The sequence below is a fragment of the Ctenocephalides felis genome, unplaced genomic scaffold (genome assembly GCF_003426905.1).
Source record: "Ctenocephalides felis isolate EL2017-DRISC unplaced genomic scaffold, ASM342690v1 CF-g0.4_SCAFFOLD_00791, whole genome shotgun sequence".
NCBI lineage: Eukaryota > Metazoa > Arthropoda > Insecta > Siphonaptera > Pulicidae > Ctenocephalides > Ctenocephalides felis.
Window position 1 is genome coordinate 1 of NW_020536945.1, and position 22,461 is coordinate 22,461.

General features: G+C 30.2%; 1 pseudogene; it reads right to left on the minus strand.

The window, feature by feature from the left end:
- Positions 1-19,377: 19,377 nt before the first annotated feature.
- Positions 19,378-19,587, minus strand: LOC113369486 (annotated as a pseudogene).
- Between the last annotated feature and the right edge of the window lie 2,874 nt (positions 19,588-22,461).

Consider the following 22,461-nt stretch of genomic DNA (forward strand, 5'->3'; position numbering starts at 1 on the left):
ACCCAATGTAGCAATTCGTATGCGTGTGCACACAAACATATGCATTTTCGACTGGGCCGAAGTGTCAAAGTCCGTGCCAATCGAGGCATTCAAATTGTTTTCTCTACAAATATTTCGTACATAATCATAATTGAAACCAATCGATATGGACGCGATCAATTTATAAAATGGAATGCACAAAACCCAGATTCAAAGCCTAAAGTATGGATTGATTTGACGAGCACGGAACTCGATGCGTGCGTTTATTGGCATTCTCATTGCTGCTGGTGTGACTCATAATAATATGCAAAGCGTTTCGGTATTATGGCAATCAGATGCACTCCCTATCTTTCGTGCGGCCATGTCATTCAATAGATTTAAACTGCTGTTACGATACATACGCTTTGATGATGGCCGTACAAGAGCATTTCGTGCGCAATCGGATAAAGCCGCTCCGATCAGAGATATTTGGAATTTCCGGAATGAAAATCTTGCCAAATATTATGAACCACACGAAAATATAACGATCGACGAGCAACTATTTCCGTACAGGGGTAGAACAAAGTTCACACAATTTATTCCATCGAAGCCAGCGAAATACGGTGTGAAAGTATGGTGGGTATGTGATGCAAAAACGAAATATCCACTGCAAGGCATTTTGTACACTGGCAAAGACGAGGGGGCGCAACGAGAAGTAAACCAAGGTGAGAACGGAAAGTGTCGCGTTGTGTTTTTTGCACATGAACTATACCAATATACCGCAAGATTACATTGCCTAGGGAAATATACTTTTTCCAGGCTTAGATGTTATACTTTCAGAAATTATTTTCATTTATTTTCAATTAATTTTTTATATTCACCAATTGCACATAATTTGCTAAGATTGCGATTTTATAATTTCGTGTATTTTGTCAAACCTATTAATTTTATATACCGACAACAAATTAATCTTGAATCAACAAAGTTTAGTTTGGTGTTATTTTAAAAAAACAGCGGTTGATACCGTTGAATGCAATTTTTGCAAGAAACAACTGACGTGCTGTGGGGAAGAACTAGCTCAATTCGAAAACATATAAGATATTTATATTATTTTCGATAACGAGAAAAACTCTACCGAAACTTCAACTTCTAGAAAGCGACAAAGGTAAATAATTTATCAGGTTTTAATATTTTATCAATATTCATTTACTAATAATCTTTATTTAATTGAATCTTTTGGGGCAATCAAGTGCACAATTAAGTATAAAAGTTTTATAAAATTTAATTTGGAACACATTAAAATTGATATCATCTTATACGTATTTAACATGTAGTGATATGAAAAACAATATTTTTGCTTAACATACACAGTGCCAATTACAGCGACTTTTTGCATATATTTTTGTTATATGTGTTTTCAATCCTTGATAAAAATAATAAATTTTCACAATCTGTTTTGAAACTCATAGTTTGTATCACTATAATTCTACCAAATATTGTAGAAGTTGCATTAGTTATCCAACACTATACTCATAGTTTTGAATAACTATACTTATATAGATTTGAATAACTAATGCAAAATGCATAAATAACTGTTTCTGAAGCTTTTTACAGTGTCGCTAATACTTTTATAATAAATAGCGCAACGCAAATTCTCGAAGGAGTTTACGTTTTGACCAGAAAATCCTACTTGCTAATTTCATGTCAATGATATAAATTAATATAAAACTTAAATATCTAATTATTTTATAATAGTCCATCATTGGTCCTATTGATTATTCAAGTTTGATCAATCTTTAGAATTTTTTATCATTATATACATATACACATAAATAATGTTGGTGAATAAACATATTTCACTGTTTTAGATGTTCAATGAACGTTGAAGAAGAGGTAGAGATCCAGAGTAACCCTAATGATATTAGCATCAAATCAGCTGATTCTCAAACAAGTTTATTGACGCAGACAAAAATCACAGGAGCATTTCGAAGCAGCAGGTATTTGAAAGAAAGGAGTGAGAAAATCACATTTTACTTGCTGAAATTATTTCAACAGATATACTACTAAGTTTCATGCAACGTAAAGGACTCCAGAAATTTATGAAATTTCTCGAACCTACATAAAAAATTCCATCAGAAGGTACTGCTTTGAGTCGTGTAAAATTATTATATGACAACAAAACCAGTGAAGTTAAGAATTTGTTGACTGAAGCAAAAAATGTGGCAATCACAACCGATATGTAGGCATCAAGGTCAGCAAATTCGTATATAATTATTACTGGTCATGTAATAGGTGAAGGTGAAGTATCCGCTGTTGTTCATTATAATGCTGCAAATGTTACAGGGGCTGTTTCGAAGAACTGGAACTTGTTTGGTAATAGCATACCCTGTTTTGCACATACCCTACAGCTGTGCATTAATAAGGCCATTTCAAATGGTAATATTCATGATATTGTAAAGAAAGCTCAATTTTTCATCATTCTAGCTTAGCCAAATCTAATTTGAAAGAAAAGTAAGAGCAACTTTAACTACCAGTACATAAGTTAATAAATTCAGTCGTCATCATTCAGTCACCGACCGTAGTCGAGTAAACACGTCTCATAAATATATAATGTATTATTTAAATTAAATTTATCCAATAACTTTATACCTAGAATTCTCGAAATAAATAAGTTTATAACCTACGAAGAAGAATATTATACCTGTTCTTTAAATATTGTTGTGAATCAAGAAAATTTTTACCGAAGACTCTTATACCTGCCGCCATCAAGTTGTTACCTGTATATCACCTATATCTGTTACCTGTATATCACCTATCAAGATGGTCAACACTAGAAGCCAGATGAGTCAAAACTCTTTTGATGATTCAGTTGTGGGTGAGTCTTAATTTAGATTGTACCGTTATTTGTGCCGAATGTATTTCTTTACGGGAAGTTATTAATTCACAGAATTTATTGCTCAATGAGAGGGACAGACTAATTGCAAAGCTTACGAAAGAGCTGGCGATAGCCAATTCCAAGTTGCAAAGCATTAGCTCTAATTCTTCCAATGTGCAATCGGAAGTGAATGTAACATCCAAAAATGTTAAAAGTAAAGTTGAACAAATCAAAGCGCCCACTCCACTTCTTTCATCCTTTTCCTCACCAAAGCCTAAAGTACTAATTTTGTCCGACAGCCACGGCAGATCCTGGTCCGTGTTCTTAAATGGTTTGTTAGGTTCTAAAGTTAGTGTGTTCGGTATGGTCAAGCCGGGTGCGGGTTTTTCTAGCGTGGTCGCTGGCATTGGGGATCTGGTTGGTGATTTTCGTGTTCGGGATCATGTTGTTGTTATGGCCGGGACGAACGACGCTGACTCTGATTATGCTATTCGTGATGCGCTAGAGTTTGCCCGTCGATCATGTAGTAAAACAAACCTTTGTTTTGTTACAATTCCCTTCCGATATGACAATCATGGCCTGAATTCTACAATTTCCCAATTAAATCGTTGTATTTATCGTGATTTTGGTCATGGTAAATTCAGGGGTGTTAAGGTCTTCGATGTCAATAGATACGTTGATAGACTCGACTACACCAGGCATGGTCTCCATTTCCTTTCAAATGCAAAGCAGAAACTCTGTCTTTTTCTCGTTAGAGAAGCGCTGACTCTGTCAAATTCCAAAGACTCCCGCTCCTTTCGCTTTTGATTCCGACGACGCTTCATCTTTTATATTTTGTCAAAATATTCAAAATTTACCCAATAAATTACTCAAAATTGAATTACTTTTAAATGACTATAAGCCTTATGTTTTATGCTTTTCTGAACATTGGCTTAACGAAACTAAACTCAAATTAATTAAATTAAACGGTTACTATCTATGTTCCTCTTTCTGCCGAAATGATTTTAAGCATGGAGGCGTTTGCATTTTTTCGTCGGTTAAAATTAAATGTAATAACATTATAACAAATATTGCACCTGTTGAAAAATTTTTGAATTTTGCGCTGTAGAAGTCAATTTTTCTCATACTACTTATTGTATTATTTGCGTATATAGAGCTCCAGATCAAGATGCTATTAAATTTATACATTTACTTTATGTTCTAATGGAAGAACTTTTTCATAAATATAACTCTATTATTGTTTGCGGTGATTTTAATATCCATCTGGACAAAAAAGCTCTAAAATCAGCGAAAGTTTCAAATCTAGCATGGATTCATTTGGTTTATTTCCTACCATAAATGATCCCACGAGAATAAGTACTTCTTCTTCCTCTTGCATTGATAATTTTTTTACAAATTTAACTGATATAAAAACATTTGTCATTAATACGGGTCTTTCTGATCACTACGGAATTTTCCTATCTTTATTAAACAACACAACTTCACAATCTATTAATTATCAATATAAAAGAAATTTTAATAATAATAATAAACTCTTATTCAAAGAATTATTAGAAAATGAGACGTGTAACCAATCTTATGAAAATATTACTTTTGACTCGTTTATTAATTCTTTTTTACATAAATTTAATTTTGCTTTTCCGCTATTGAAATATAAAATCCATGTTAATAATTTCCATAAATCTAACGCATGGTATACTCAAGGCTTGAGAATTTCGTACAATAAATTACTAAGTCTAGAAAGAGCGTCTAAAACCAACTTCGATATCGACTTTATGATTTACTTTTTAAAATACAGAGAAATTTTTAATAATATTTGCAAATTAGCAAAAATCAAGTCTAATGAAAGTGTTATCTATAATTCGCACAATAAGCAGAAGGCAATGTGGTCACTAATTAAATCAGAAATTAATTATAAATCAAGCTCTTCTGACATAGAATATCTCAATATTAACAATGAAAAAGTCAATGATAAAATAATTATAGCAAATGCTTTTAATAACTATTTTGTTAATGAATCTTTTTATATAACATCCAATATTGTAATCGATCCGAATATTTCAGCAGCACATTTTTCTAAAATTATTAGAAATCAGAATTCACTGTACCTATTTCCCATAACTCCTGAGGAGCTGTCGAAAACAATTCTGCCCCTTAAAAATTCATACTCATGTGGTCCTGATGAAATTTCGTCTGATATTTTAAAACAATTCTATCCACTATTCATTGATGATCTCCTTGCTTGCTTAAACAACGCAATTAGTAACGGTGTCTATCCAAATCATTTAAAACATTCAAAAATTAGGCCACTTCATAAAAAAGGGCCCACTGACATTATCAATAATTACAGGCCAATTTCTCTATTAAACACTTTTGACAAAATTTTTGAAAAAATATTACATAGTCGACTAAACAATTTTTTAACAGTTAATAATATATTATATAAAAATCAATTTGGGTTTTGTCGAAATCACTCTACCTCTCACTCAATTTACACATTAGTCCATGACATTATTCACTCTTTCGAAGATGGTAGTTTCTGCGTTGCAGTTTTCTGTGACTTGTCCAAAGCTTTTGATTGTATCTCCCATGAAATTCTTTTAAACAAGCTCGATAAATACGGTGTACGTGGTATAGCTCTTGAATTATTTTTATCTTACTTACAAATAGGACTCAATCTGTTTATCTTAATGATCGTGGTTCAGTAATTATCTCAGACAAACAAAATATTAAGCTCGGTGTCCCTCAGGGCTCAATTCTCGGACTATTATTATTTCTCATCTACATAAACGATCTGCCAAAATGTACAGATCTCTGTAAATTTATTCTTTTTGCCGACGACACTAGTGTGATTATAAAAACCAATTCCTTAGAAGAAGTAAATAATAAATTAAATCTAGTTATGAAGTCAATTTCGAATTGGTTCAATTCTAATAATCTTTTGCTCAATAATGACAAAACCCAAATTATGTCTTTTCGAACAGTAAATAGGATAAGTCATGAGATCAATTCTTTAACTATCAATAGCATCCAATTTGAATTTTCCTATGTTTCAAAATTTCTAGGCATCCAATTACAAAAAAACTTAAACTGGGACAATCATATTCATTCCATACTTGTACCTAAGTTAACTAAAACCTGTTTCATGTTGAGAATTCTTAAATCAAAAGTTAGTTTAAATTGCCTTCTTTCAATTTATTATTCTAATTTCTATTCGCATCTCGCTTATGGAATACAATTCTGGGGATTTTCATCATCCTTAAAGGATATATTCAAAATACAGAAAAGAGCTTTAAGAATAATTTTTTCACTCAGTGCCTCATCCTCATGTAGGAATCTTTTCCGACAATATAGCATTCTCACTGTTCCCTGTATATTTTTGCTAATTACGTTGTCATTCATAAAGAATAATCCTGAACGCTTCAACCTATCCTCCATGTTAAATTCCTATTATAAAACAAGAAATTTGACTATAAAAGGACCAACTTTTAAACTTGAAACATCTATTAATACCATAGACAGAAGAGGAGTACAGCTTTTTAATCTACTCCCACTACATATTAGGAAACTGAATGATCGTCAATTTCATAATACTATTGTTAAACTTTTAAAAGCTCAAAGTTTCTACGATACTTCTGAGTTTGCCAATTTCGATATCAAACATTATTTTGATAATGAAATGCCTACTGTTACTAATTAATACTTTTTTTTGCAACAGTTACAATTTTTTTCCCTTTTCAATACCTTTTCTAATTTTTATTCTAAATTATTTTACCATTTTCCTACTTTAAGTATTTTATCATTACAATTATTTTCATATTGTGTATTCTTTTTTGATACTGCTCTTAATTTTTATTTTCCAGATATGAGACTCAAATAAAATTGCATAACGGATATTTCAAGGATTTTTTTACCATAAGAAGACTCTCAAGATCTACAACAATTAAACTATTTGAATTTTATTACATTTTTTTTTCTTCAAGTTATTGTATTAGATATTACTAATGTTAGGCGTAATATTGTTTAATAGTTGTATTTTACTATACTTAATTCAATTAGGATAATTTATTTTCTGTAATTATTAAATTTATTCCTGTATCCGTAAATATAAATATAAATATAAATAAAAACATCACAAGGTGGAACAGCACTTACCGCATGCTTGAAAGACTGCTAAAACAACGGACAGCAATTTCACCTGTTCTCAATGATCACTCTGTTACAAACATTAGGACAGCTGTTTCACTTGAAATTACTGAGCAGGAATGAGCGATAATGGGAATGCTGGTAGTGATCTTAAGACCGTTTGAAATAAGTACCAGCTTATTGTCATCCGAAAAGACTGTAATATTGTCAACAGCAGAACCATTAATGTCTTCATTAATAGAAAAATAAAATCTATATAAATAAGTTTGAAAAGCTAATAAAAACTGAAATAATGGATAGATTTCTCTATAATGTTGACAATAATTAATGTTCCAATAGCTATAGGCCAATAAGGTTACTTAATACCTTAAGCAAAATATATGAAAAAATACTTAAGGATAGAATTCTAGATTTCATTAACATACATACAATTATACCAAGCAATCAATATGGATTTCGTCAAAATCACTCCACACTTCACCCACTTTCAATTCTTGTAGAACAAATTATATTCAAGCTTAACAGAAGACAAGCATGATAATTTTAGATGTTGAAAATGCTTTCGACACAGTTTGGATTAATGATTGGTATATAAAATAATAAAACTCAAATTTCCGAAGTACATAATTAATACCATAAAAGATTATCTTGATAATAGAAGTTTTTGTGTAAAAATATTTAACGCCAAATCCAACTTGAGGACAATTGGAGTACCACAAGGAAGTATCCTTGGACCAATACTTTATTGTTTAAACATCCATGATTTACCGCAACAAAATAACACCACTCTGATTGGTGCTATATTTACATCAGCTATAGCTAATAACACCAAAGATGAATGAGTCCAAAACTGAAACCATATTATTCACAAAGAAAATTAAAAATCCAACACCAAATGATAAAATCAATTTAAATGGCATTGATATCAATTGGAATAGTAAAGTCAAATACCTAGGTGTGATACTTGACAGAAAAGTAAACTTTAACGAACATATTAAATTTAAAACAGATCAAGCTGAAAAATTAATATAAGCTCCGTTATCCGTTATTAAAAAACAGAAGTACACTGAACAAATCAAATAAGAAAAGAATATATCTATCTTTAATAAGACAAACTATGATATATGTTTCACCAATTTGGTGCATGACAAGCAAGAATAATATAAATAAATTACAAAAAATTAAAATAAAGCCTTAAGAATAGTTAAGAATCCAGTAAATCTACACTATATATCAAACAAAATACTACATGAGGCAATACAAGTTCCGGAAATTATGGAATAAATAAAATCTTAAAATTATTTTTTTCAAAATGTTTAGTTAATAATAACAACAATTAATGTGATAGGTTCTGTGACAAAAGATATGTTCTGGTACTCTAACTATGTGCTACCTAATTTTATAAAAGATCTTTAGCTAAAATAAATATTTCAGTTTTAATTTATCAAAAGTTTTCCACCAGATTTATGTTTTTGTTAGTGTTGTGTTGTCCTTAAATATATTGTTTGTGGTTTTTGTGATATTTTTGCCACATAATAAATATTATTTTGATTAAAGTAATAATTAAGTGAATTTATTATAGTTTAAATAATTGTTTTGTTATCTTCAAATGAAGATAGATATTCATGTTGTAAATTTATAGATTGTATATATTTTTTCATATTAAATGTAATAAAAATCTTATAAACTAAAAAACTAACCTGTTGATGCTAGAACATTGTTGGGTATTCTAAAATAAGCTACTCACGGCATTAAATCTGGAATCAAAATGTTTTGTAACCTAGCATTTGGTGATAAAATTCATTGTGGTACTCGACAATTAAAAGGTTCTGAACGTGAACAAATAGGAAAATAACTTTGTATTAACAATAAAGCTCCAGAATCCTTGAAAATGAGAATAAGATAATACAAAATGATGGTATGAATCTTCCAATCTTGTATTCAAGTCATGTAATGAAACAAGCGAAATACGAGTCGAAAAAAAAATTGCATGCATTCAAGGATTCCCTTATATCCCTGGAATATATGCAACTTAGCGAATATAACAACTCAATACTTAATACTGGATTAAATCCATTTGTTGTTCATCACTTTACGAATTTTCAGAAACAATTATATAACAATTATAATAAAAAAACATTTGTTTAATAATCGATGCAACCGGGAGAGTCGTAGAGAAAATAAACCGTTTCGATGAACAACTGACTAAAAATATATTTTTATATAATGTGTAGTTTTCACCGATAGTGGAACATTTCCAGTGGATCAAATGTTATCAGAAGCGCATCATATGGTAGCCATACAGGCGTGGCTAATAGAATTTGTGCGATCTGGAGTTTCTATTCCGAAGGAAATTGTCTGTGATCAGTCGCAAGCACGTTTGTCAATTTGCGTGAGGGCATTCACCAATTACAATACAATTGTAGAATATGCCGACTATTTATTTTCTAAAAATTTATCATCATACTATAAACGCATTGATTTTCATAAGTTATACACAATTATTTTAAAATCCCTTCGTTCATGTATAGCCAAAAATGTTTGTATTGGTTGATATCAAGTGAAAATGAAGCGCAAGCTGCCGAGGTTCTTGCGATTATATTGATTACTAGCTGACCCGGCAAACGTTGTTTTGCTAAGTTAGGTATTTCTAAGCAACTTCTACAGAATAAAAAAAAGAATACTTTATTTTAGGAGTGTAAGGATGTATAGTTTGAATGGTACCGACAATGAGGTATTATAAACACAATAAACTTCAAAGTCTACTTGTATAATAATAAATTATATAATTCAAAATAACAATATTCGTTTGACCATATTTTGTTAATACAATCAAACTGGAAGTTTTATACACTTTCTATAAAAATATGGTATAAAACAATCCAAGTCTTTTTTAATCTTTAGCCGTGGTCAATGTTCAGTTGGTCATTTGTGCCCCACACAGATGTAAGTTTTTAAAGTGTTGAATCTCACTCAAAATTAATATTACATTTTATAAAACAATTAAATAGTTAAAATTTATATTAAGGTCTCGTGAACTAAATCACAGTGCTCACAACCCAAAAAACTAACAACAAAAGGAAATACTTTTGTTATGGATTTTCAAAGATTACCGTTTATCTCCTGATAGCAAAGTCATAAGAATCAAGGTTATAACTGGTTATACATCTTTTCCCCTCTACTTTCAAATATTGTTGTTGAACAATGCTAAACTTTACTGGTTTTTAAGATATTGGTGGTGAATCTTATTAACCCCATATCTTCATATATTACTATCCATTCTTCGATAAATTCATAGAAAATTTTTCCAGTTTATTCTTCAAAATTAGTGGAAAATAACCATTAGTGAATTATATTTTACATTGCATTATCCAATGATTGTTGAAGTTCTTCATCTTTTTCAATTTGTAGAGTGATTCAATAAAACATGAACGATACCGGACTGTGTCTAAAATGCATAGATTTTGACATATCTATGGAAAGGAATACCTTCAGGATTGTACTCATTTTTCTGCTATACTTGTTCTAGCACCCGAACTGTCCATACATTTAATTGAATGCGAGCATTATAATCAATTTTCAAAATATTTTATTCCAGAGAACTTGTAATTATGTGCATTGACATTTTTACAGATGTGTGTTCCAAAGTTATATTATCAACCGAATCTTCTTATTTAAGTAGTGGTCAGTTATATCTGAGAATAAGTTATTCGACAAAATGTCCCCTTTGATCGATTCCAAATTTAGGTTTTTAATTTAAATAATCTAAATAAAATAATAATATAATCTAGAAAATATTTTATAAATACTAATGAATATAAAATTATGCAACTAAGACTGAGCCCAATCCGTACAGCCAATTAAACGTCTTACTACGAATTGTTATATAGCTATATAAAATGGACATTTCTTCTTTATGAATTTGATTGAACATATGTACATTTTCAACATGAGTACATATTGTGATAAATTTTAATGTGCTTATTTTGATTTCCCTTTTTTGCAATCGTGTATTCAAATTAGTGGCATCTTTGTTATCACCATGACTTGTATGTAGTATGCTCGGGAAGTAATTGAGATTTTTATGAATATGATTTCTAAAATTACTATCTGTGTTATAATCCAATTTTCTTATTCATATCGCTGTCTATTACAACTTGCAATAAGTGATTAGACAGAAATGTCTATGGTGTCCCCTTCGATGAATTCCAAATTAAGGATCTCAATTTGAATAACCTAAATGCAATAATAATATAATTCATAAAATGTTTTGGTAACACATTATTCACAATTGTAATGAAAAATTTGTATTGTAAATAGATTGCACTGTAAATATTTGTAATGATTACTTCCATATCTAATTAAACTGTACTTATGTTGATGTCATATGTCATAGTGCGATCTTCATAAGCAATTTTCTAACAACTTTTTTTCCGAAGATCTTGTACTTGTATGTACACATAATTGAGAGTTTTATGAATATGATTTCTAAAATTACTATCTGTGTTATAATCCAATTTTCTTATTCATATCGCTGTCTATGGTGTCCCCTTCGATGAATTCCAATTTTAGGATCTCAATTTGAATAACCTATATGCAATAATAATATAATTCAGAAAATGTTATGGTAACACATTATTCACATTAAACCAATAAGTACTTGCACAGCACAGCGTTTGAAACAAATTTATTTATTTATTTTTTCATGAGCCAGCCTTAATCAATCAATAATAATAGTATTATTTCAAGCTGTTGATAAAAGAATACAAATAGGCAGTGAGCAAACACTTGAGAATTAAATAAAAACCTCATATAAAATCAAAATAAGCATTCTTATTAACATTTAAAAATATATAAATAATTAAATTTTAAAATTAAAAGAATAACACATAATCTGTTTTAAATTGTCAAAACCTTTTGACATATGAGTATGCGATACATCTGTCATTTGAATAATATTGTGTGGGAAGCCATTTTGAATCAAGTGCTGTTTACCAAAAATTTGCAAATTAAAAATGTAAAGTTTCTACGCGGATTTGAAATATTATCTCACCTTTTGGACAATCTCTGGATTGGCACGAATTTTTCAAGACTAAGACTGGCCAAATCCATTCAGCCGTTTTCGAGTTTTATTCGGACATTTGAAAGACAGCTCCATTTTTATATATAAGATATGCAGAATCGAAATCGAAGGCTTAAATAAAAATGTTGCTAAAACACATTGTGAAATGGTGAAGGAGAAGGTTATTCAAACTGTGTTGCGGAAAAAATAGAATTAGATAATAATACAATGATTTCAATACAAAGGGGAGATATGATTGATGAGGGTACTCAATTTTAAAATAACTTATTATATATGTTATGGTAAATGTGCACTCTTGGTGAATGTGCACTCTGCACATTCACCGGTGAATGTTTATTTTATTTATACATATCATTTGTCTATTTTATTATACTACAATGTAACATTTATCATAATTATAATATGTATTCAATTTTCAATTTCCTCATAATATTTCTTTATTTTTCTTTTAAATTTGTCGTCATCATTGGTCATCTTAACATCGTTTGGCAATTCATTATATATTCAACTAGTGCTCCATATGACATTTCCTCTCAATTTATTCTTTCTATTGTGTTCAATGTGAAAATTGTTTTGTTGTCTAGTGTAGTGTTCGTATATATCTTGATTTGTGTCTATTGTTGTATTTGTTTTAATTCTGTTATATTTTGTTTTGTGTATTAATTTGCATTTCTCAATTTTTATTATGTTGTTTAGTGAATCAATATTCGTTTCTGTTTGTAAGTATTTGATGGGTGTTAAGTGTGGAAAATAATACGATATTTTTATGGCTTTGTTCATTATTCTCTGTATATCATGTAAGTTAGCTTTAGTTGTTTGACTCCAAGTATTTATTCCATATAAAATTATGGGTATTATATACCGCTTTTAAAATCAATATCTTATTTTTTCCCCCGAAAGAATGGATCCTTTTTAAAACTCCTGTTAATGCCGCTATCTTACTGATTAATATCTTTTTAATTTCATTTACATGTTTTGTCTATATTAGCTTTTTGTGTATTATAAGGTGTTTTATATATTCCACTTCTTTTATATCTGTATTATTAACTTCCCGAAGGAGAAGTTAATGTTTTCATCAAAAAATCCGATTCGCCAATTTTATGTTTTCTGGACGTTTCAGGCCATTCTGAATCGAATGAGACAAAATTTGAAAAAAGTATGTGTGTGAATGTGTGTGTGTGCGTGTGGACGCACAGATTTTTTGCCGTAATTAATTTGTTTATTATAGATTAAGTCGATTATTTACAAATCGGGAAGTTCATGTAACTTGCCTCAAGGCTAAATACCAATACCAACTAGTTTATTTTTGAGGTGAAGGATACTGGTCTATGCGATGTTTGAATGAAACTTTTACGATTGGCATGCCTACATTCATTATTTCTATGACCTATTTTCTTACAATAACTACACGTCTTAGAAAAATTATTTGGATTATATTTTGTTCTAAAAAAAAATTATCAGCGGTGTGCTCTATTTTTTTTTACATAATTCTCAATTTACGTTAATATGTGATGAAGATAAATCTTCAGTCACTGCAAAATTGGTAGCATCATTTAAGACTTAAAATTTTAAGCCATTGAATCTACATGATTTAATTAAATTTATTAATGGAATTTGGATACGATCGACAAAACTTCTAAGAGCCGTCTCTATATATACAATTCGTAATCTTTCCGATATTTCTTCCGATATTTACATGTAACGAGTCACATGCATCAATAAATGCACGGACATTGGTTTCATTTTCATCAAAATTCGGAATAATAGCTAGAGCTAAATTTAAATCTAATTTATTTTTATTACCATTACCGATTGTATTCTCCATCTTGTGATTGAATGGTCCCTTGCCCTTGCTTAGGTATAGATCCTTGTCCAGGTTATCCGCTAGGCTCGAATATACACAATAGAATCGTCTTCTTGGAAAATTACCACTGCTCGTTCCGCGTCTCAAAATAGCGTGGATGAATCACTTTTCAAGTTTTGGTTTGATTTCTCATAGATAATATTGATAAAAGTTCGGTAATGCACTTGATTACTCGGTTTTAACACATTATTTTAGTTTTATTAACTTCCCGTAGGGTAAGTTATAGTAATCGTCCAAAAATCGAAATCAAAAATTTTTACATTTCTCGACGTTTTGAAGGTTTCTGAACATTTTGGCATACTTCAGAAAAAATGGATGTGTGTGTGTGTGTGTGTGTTTTGTATGTCCGCGTTTTTTCGTCCACGTTTTCGGGCGCACTGATCAACCGATTTGAATGGTTTAAAAAACATTCGATTTCTGTTGATAGGGAGATGTGCTGATTAGTTTTTGGCAAAGGCAGGTCCAGCCGTTACGGAGATATGGTGCAAAGAGTGCAAAAAATAGAAAGCGAGTTTTTGAGAGAACGGATCAACCGATTTGAATGGTTTAAAAAACATTCGATTCCTATTGATAGGGAGATGTGCTGATTAGTTTTTGGCAAAGGTAGGGCCAGAGGTTTCGGAGATACAGAGCTAAATGTTAAAAAAATGGCTGTTTTTGAGAGAACTAAGCGTCCGATTTAAATGATTCAAAGAACTTTCTGCTTCTTTCAACAATATAATTGATTTTGGAAAAAAAAATTTTTTGTTTCTAATTTTTTTTTCAAAAAATTTTTTTGTAATTTTGGATTAAAAATTCAAAAAATCACCCAGGCTAAGCACAGTCTAAGCGCCACTCTGGTAGAAATGTTTACGCAAGTGCGTTTAGACTGTTTATGTACTGGAGCACTTTTACAATTTTGTGAAAATTATTGAAAAATGTGAAAATGCCGCCAAGCTAAGCATAGTATAAGTGAAAATGTCGCACAGATTTATTTGCAAATGCGTTTAGACTGTGACTATGCGGGAGCACTTTTTCAATTTTGTGTAAATTTGGCAACTATTTTTTTTGAAATTTAATTCGAAATGAAATGACGATTGTTAATGTTATGGAGATGATAAATTGATTTATTTATAATTAACTTCTCGTAGAGCAAGTTATAGTAATCGCAAAAAAATCGTTTTTTTTTTATATCTTTACGTTTTAAAACCTTCTGAACATTTTGGCATGCCTTAGAAAAAATTGATGTATGTGTGTGTGTATGTGCGTGTGTGTGTGTGCGTGTATGTGTGTGTGTTCGGATACAAATTTTTGTCGACGATTTCGGTTACACAGATGAAGCGATTTAACTAATTCAAAAAATATTCGATTTGTATTGATAAGAAGACGTGCTGATTAGTCTTTAGCGAAGACAGGCCTAGCCGTTCCGAAGATACGGGGCAAAAAGTGCCAAAAACGGTAACTCAGTTTTTAAGAGAACGGAGCGTCCGATTTGTATAATTCAAAAACATTTTACTTGCATTATCAAGATGAAGATTTGATCAAATTTTCATGATAATAGGTCTAGCGGTTTCGGAGATCTAGTAAAAAAAATTTAAAAAAAAATAACATTTGGCGGTCAACAATAATCATTAGACATTAGACATATGCACATCAAATTATGAGATATTTTATAGAGATTTTAACAATAAGTATACATTTTGTTAACACTCCTATGGGTTCCGTACCAATGCTTATGCGTTAGACAGCGACGCGGCGCTTACGCGCTTTGATATTTAGTCTCTATGCATTAAAGCAGTACGATTGCTTTGAAAAAAAGTTCAGAATTTCCAAAATATTTCAAAATAAATTTTTCAACAAAAAGTAAGTTTTTGTCAAAAATTCATATAGTTCCTCAAAAATCTATTTTTTTCAGAGTAAATTTTTTTCAAAAATGTTAATCTTTTCAAAAAAAAAAAAAAATTTGGTACGGGAAGTTCCAGCAATTTGCCTTAAGGCACGATGCCATGCGCCCCACTAGTTTGATGATTTGTTTTATTATTGTTGTATTTTATACTGGAGTACTATTTTATCATAGTTTAGGTTTTTATTTATTACAGTTATTAGTTATTGATTGATATTTGTAGAATAATTAATTATTATCTCGTTTATTATTTAGGAACGCGCCAATATTATCACCACAATTTTGATAACACTTAATTTGAATTCACTAGTTGAAGTTTGTTTTCAAACACACATTTTTTTATTATTTTATTATAGATTTCGGAGTAGGTATCGTAATTAGCTGCCACCAAATGAAGAGATATTAATTATTTGTTCTCTTCTTGATATGTAAAAACAAACAATTTTTAAGATTTATAAATTTTTTTGTTGTAACTTACATTATTGGGTGTTGATATTTTTAATCTGTACTTGTTGGCGGTTCAAACATAACTAACTCGCGCTCAATAATAATCAGTTTTCACCTGATTCGGCCCTTATTGTGGGATATGGGTCGATTTATAAAAGTTTTATATAAATGGTACCAACATACAAGATTAAATTACAAACATATTTTAATGAAAATGTGTTAAACATAAAATATTATAATGAACACATAATATTTCTTAACAATATATATATATATACTAGCAAACCCGACGAACTCCGTTTCGCCACCAGATGGTTTCGTGAGAAAGATGAAGAAATTTTTTGTTTGTTTTATATTTGAAAAAGGAAAAATTTAAATTATTATAAAACAGTAATGAATTTATTTCGATTACAAAAATGAAGTGTTTTAGTTGAAATTCTCTAAGTAAATGAACGTGAATCCGCAAATTATCCGTTTCATTGAAGTGCCCTTTGGTCAACCACAATTTTTGTTTTTTGGTCTGACCTTAACACAAACAAGGCGAATGGTTTTCCAACTCGTGAACAGGCAACGTATAACTGCCCATGTGAAAAACAATGATTTTCTAAATAATCTATTTGAAATTTATTCCGCAAAGACTAAGCGATTGGCCTTGCGACTTGTTATTGCAAACGCAAGGCGAACTGAAAATTGCAATCGTTTGAAGTCAAACGGAAGACCAGTCGGAATCATTGGTATGTCACAAAATCGCCAGCAATTTTTGATTTAATGGTGGAATTCAGTGCGTGTACATCATTATTCTTTGCGGCAAGAATTGCTCGTTGACTTAACCAAGCATAATTCTGATAATTCTCACTAATGTCATTACTCGAATTTTTAATTACGGTGCGTGAAGTTCCAGCAGCTTGCATTAAGGCGCGATGCCAGGCACAACTAATTTTCTTAGCTATAAACCTTGCGGAGCCCGAGACCTTTCCAACGAATGCAAAATTGTCGAAATCGGTTCGTGCGTTTTGGAGTTATTTCGTCAGGAAGGAAACTCCGACTTATTTTTATATATATAGAAGATATATATATATATATATCTTGATAGTTTTTTCGACGTTGAAACATATTTCAAAGTAACTAGCAGCCCATTCGTCGAAATAAAAAAAGGTAATAAAGTATAAAGACTGGAGTCGAGTCTAGATGCTCGGTATGGGCGTGCTTCTAGCTTTACAATGATGTATTTCATAACTTTTAGTAAAATTAGTTTTCAAATCTTTTAGTTATACATAATTTTTTTCTAAAAAATGTTTTTTTCTAATTGTTATTAAGTTCAATTTTTTAAATTAAATTTTTGTTGAGTGTTTTTGTCCTGTGTTGCTGAATGATGACACGCATCTTGTGTCGAAACGTATAAATAAAAGTTTTTATACTTTATTACCTTTTTTATTTCGACGATTGGGCTGCTAGTTACTTTGAAATATATATATATATATATATATATATATATATATACATAATAATTTTTTATTATAATAATAAATTGTTACTGCTTATTAATTTCTCATTTTGCTAAATATATATTATTTTATAGAACTAGAAGAATTTTTGATATTACCTAATGGAGCAGTAGGAGTTCAAGATGGTGTTTGGGCTGTTGAGAGAACAGCATTTTTAATAGAATGTTTTAGAAAATATAAGCCAAATGTTGGTTCATTAGAAATGAGAACAGTGAGGGCTATGTGGATTGTCATCAAAAATGACATGAATATTAAATTTGGCATTACATTTACTGAATATTGAAAATCGTTGGAGAGTACTTCAACGAAATTATAAAAAATATGTTGACAGTCAAGCTACTGATACGAATAATGATGAAAATATATAAAATAATTTTATACATATTAACAATTATGTCTAATAGGACAAGGAAATTTCAATTTCCAGTATGCAGAAGAGTGATGAAATATATGGCAATAGCCACAATATGAAAATAATCTGTATACTGGAAACAAATGATGTACATAAAATGGAAAACAATGCAGAAGCGCGGGATGATAGTGCATATGAATTTCGAGAACATATTGCAACTTCAAGAAGAAAGCAGCGCCGTAAAAGGCAAACAATATTAGAAAAAATCCGAAAAGATAGATTGAAGTTCCAAGAACCAATTATACAAATTGAAGAAGCAATATTGAAAATTCTAAAACGAAAGTATGGAATGCTTTAAAATAAAATAATATTCATAAATTTTCATTAAATATAATAAATAAATTATTATACAATATAAAAGTCTGATTTTAATTTATTAATTCATTTCTATTTATAAAATATTTGTATTAATTTTTTTAAACCAATAATAATTTTAGAGATTGTAGCCGAAACTATTTATAATGATATTCGAGTGTCGGAGGCTGAAGTAGGTGATTATATCAGAGAATGGCTTCGTCATGCACAGAGCAGTTACACTAGAAATAAAGAGAAGAACAGAAGACAGGTTTCTAAATTTAGTTAGGTTTATTGAATTATTTAGTTAGATTCTTATTGTATTATTTTGTTAGGTTAGGTTTATTGTATACTTGTAAGTTAAATTTTCAATTATATTAAATATATTATATAACAAATGTCGGTGAAATAAATATTATTTTAACCTTAATTCCATTTTTAATTCATTGAATATTCATAATTTCAGATGATTTATTTCATTGAGAAAAAAATAAATACGATACATTTTCAACCCATATGCCAAAATTTTGACCTGGGATCGAACGATCTTCAAGATTTGCCAAGTTTTAATATATAATCGAACTTTTTTCTATGTATGTGCTGTGATAGATGTTTTCTTGTGCTTTAACACAGTAAACGAGAAGATCTAGTTCCAATCCATGATCAGATAAACTCTTGAATTAACAAGTAATATTTAAAGAAAAGTTGCAGAGCATTTGCTAAGAAAGGCGACAAACTGTGTGCCCAAATTGTTCAATAAAAAATTTGAAAATAAAACCTTTTCATTGAAATTCCAAAGCCTTATGAGGTTCAATAACTTGATATATGTAATTTGTTATTTCATAATAATGTTAGTCGTGTAGTAAGTAAGTTAGTTCTATTTTTTTTCACAAGCATTCTTCTCGAAAATATTTGTGTTTTGTTGAATTAACTGTTACCAGAGGCTGCGGCATCTTCTTGCTCTTTTTTTCTTTGTTTTTCACGCATCAGCTTAGCATCCCTGTGTTTGCGTTGCTCGAATGTCATTCCCTTTTATCTGCGCTACTTTTCTTCTTGGCTAATTCGGTTTGTTTTTTCTGATTCTTAGCTCGTGCTAAATCTCTTTGATTTCCTCTTGTCATTTTTGTTTACTAAAATCTTAAAATCCGACTATCAATGAAAGAATAATTTAATAATTTTGCAAGCGCTCGCTGCCCTTCTTGTTACTTTTAGTTTTTATGAAACCGACAGCCCTAAGACTAAAAAGCAAATACAGATTTGCATTAATAATATATATCTTAATATATATACAGTTAGTGTCACGTTATTTGGCTGCGATGAACGCCTAAAATACTGAACCGATTTAAAATTAGTCTTGTTCATCGTGCACATGTGGATCTCATTTAGGACGTAGAGTATATTAAAAATCTCAATTTATAGCCGAAATTTTATATTATTGAAAAAAAAAATATTTTGGCGTTTATCCGAGAAATCGTAGTCATAGAATCAGTTTGAACTCTGTCGACAGTTTAGACCAAAGACCAACATTTATGGAATCAAATTTATGAACGAATGGTTTATGAAATCATATGTTTGCTTGAAGATCATCCCGCTTATTGAAAGAGAAGTTTTAGCAGAGAATATTACGTGATTTCACTCGCGAAACTAGCTCGGTGTGACCAATAAATGTCCAGTGTAAAATTTTTGGCGTCCCAGACGATCGAACAGATTTTCATTCATATTTCTTGAACATTAGAGACAAAAGTATGAATATTTCGAACGTGAAATGTGATAAAATCGACTTTTGTTGTAAATTTTTGTTTGTTTTCATTTTATTTAAACATTTATTTTTTATATAAAAATTATATTAAACTTATTTATATTAAATTAATGTTGTACAGTTGCAACAGATGAATTTGGAATGAATTTTGTCGCAAATATATATAGCTCAAAATATTGTTCAAATGTAGACAATAGCAGTTATAACTAATTATTCACGATTTACATTATATTAGAACCTAATTTTAAACTGAAACATGGTCTTTAATTTTGGAATATACGTCTACATTTACAATAATGCAGATACGAGAAAGAGTCGTGCAATGTGGATTTCATAAGTGAAATTAAATTCCAAACCAATGACTCATATTTTTTGAGGTGCAATTAAAAACGGACAACTTTTTAAAAAAAATTCAATATTATATTTATTTTTGAAGAATTGCATTGCTTAAAATTATTTTAGTTTGACTATTATAATCGTGTGAAAGTATGAAAGTGTGAAAGTTCTATTAGTTAGAAATCTGAATAGGAAAATATAGGTACGTATTAGTTTTTAGTTATATATTCAGTTATAATTAGCACATTCTGAACAATTATTGATAACAATTTTGATGGATTTATAGATATGGATTCAGAAAATTTCATAGTTAAATTTATAGAAATGTACAAAGCTCATACTTGTTTGTGGTCAATAAGTGACGAGGCATATCATAATAAATAAATGCGCAATAATGCGTTAAATTCAATGCTGCCGGCATTTAAAGAAATTAATCCAGATGCAACTATAGCCACAGTGGCTAAAAAAATTAAAAGTATTAGGAGCGTTTTTAACAAGAAGGTTAACAAGGTATTTAATAATATTAAAAACTTCACAATATAAGACAATATTATCAAAACTAATTGTTAGTTTAGATGATTTGAACTGTGTTAATCTAACAGTATGTTATTCTAGGTAAAAGCTTCTATGCCCTCGGGCTGTAGCGCACAAAACGTCTACAAGCCAAAACTCTGTTACTTTGATCATCTTAAATTTTTAGATGATCGACACTACCGAAACATGAGGTCTCTGTGCAGAGGTTCAGAAGAGCAATTAGAAGAACTTTCAGACGTGAGTATTTTTTTTTATCAAATGACATTTTAAATTAGTAATCTTACAATTAACAAAACTATATATATGTATATATATATATATATATAATATATATATATAATGTATTTTAATTTCGAGCAGATTGATGAAATGCCGACGACCTCGTTTCGTCGTAAGGAAACAAAACGAGACCAGTTGACAGACAAACTTCTACAACACATGGATAAAATAGAACAGGAAAAATCTCGAGAAATGAAAATGCAAGAAATTTCGGAAAAACTCTCGAATTGATGAATCCGAAACAAAAAGAAATCGCAATTAGTTTAATACATCAATTGATGTGGCATGGCATTAACAATTTTCTATCAGAGCATACGACGATAATGAATTGGCCAAATCATAATTATCAATAAATTATATTTTGCATTTGAGTTGTTCTTATTTAAAATATTACTTTATACTATGTAATGTTTTATATACTTTCAGGGTACTTTCCCGAAATGTGTGTGCTCTATGGTGTGTATATGCATGGTGTCTGATCCTTATGGAACAGAAGTGTGTATCTGTGTGCGAATCGGTGTCTGGCGGTAACTTGTTGAGTGTTGTATATTTCGGCGTGGTGTTAACTTGGTGAATGATTATTAAATATATTTGTAAAGAAGTAATAAGGTGTTTTATTAATTAAATAATACTAGAGTAAATCTAGTTTAAAGCTCAGAAGTGGGATTAGATCGGAACGTCGAGGATTTATTCGAGAACATTTTGGAGTGAATTATTGAGATAGGCGATTTCAATAATCTTTTGGGGTGCCCGTGTTATTAATCAGGCGGATTATAATTACGGGGTGCGATAGAAAGCAAGATGTGCTACTCTATCGTACAAGTGCAGGTGTTATTTTGTAAGTTTTGTGTGGTTGTGCAGAAGTGAAGTTAACACGTGGTTAAGTAAAATAAGAACAAAGTGGAAGAAAAGATCGAAAGCATGGCGTGATATTGGCGTTGGCGAGTCGCAGAGCTGCGACATTTGTAACTAAAAACTTGAGATTGCGAAAATAAATTAAGATTTGGTAAAATGGCTACCGGAGGTGATGCTGAGAGCTCGGTGCCAGAAGCCTTAAGAGTGCTATCGTTGACAGATTTTATTACTC